Consider the following 431-nt stretch of genomic DNA (forward strand, 5'->3'; position numbering starts at 1 on the left):
TTTGTAGCTTTTGCAGCAAATTAGAATTTTGGTTTCTTTGAGTTTCAGTTTCCTCATCTGTTGAAAGTAGATCATAATATCTACTTCCAAAGTTGATAGGAAGATTAAATGAAAATGGATATATGTGAAGACACCTGGTACAGCGTTTGACACATACTATTCTACATTATCCAACAAAATACAAGGTACAGGATTGCTCCTAAGATCTTTAAAACTCAACTGGAACTGCAAGTCATCTATGACTGTTTTTCTGTTTCTTCCAACTTCCCGCTTCTGCTGACTTGTCTCCACATCTATCAGGAGGAAATGACTCTAGTTGTGTGTAACTTGTGTTCAGAGTGATGATATCTTGGTTGTAACACTTTTTAGACTCTTATACTGATAATGATTCAAATATACATCTTATTTAAAACACTAGATTATGTTTCTTT

Source organism: Bison bison, unplaced genomic scaffold (assembly GCF_000754665.1).
Source record: "Bison bison bison isolate TAMUID 2011002044 unplaced genomic scaffold, Bison_UMD1.0 scf7180017864379, whole genome shotgun sequence".
NCBI classification, from domain to species: Eukaryota; Metazoa; Chordata; class Mammalia; order Artiodactyla; family Bovidae; genus Bison; species Bison bison.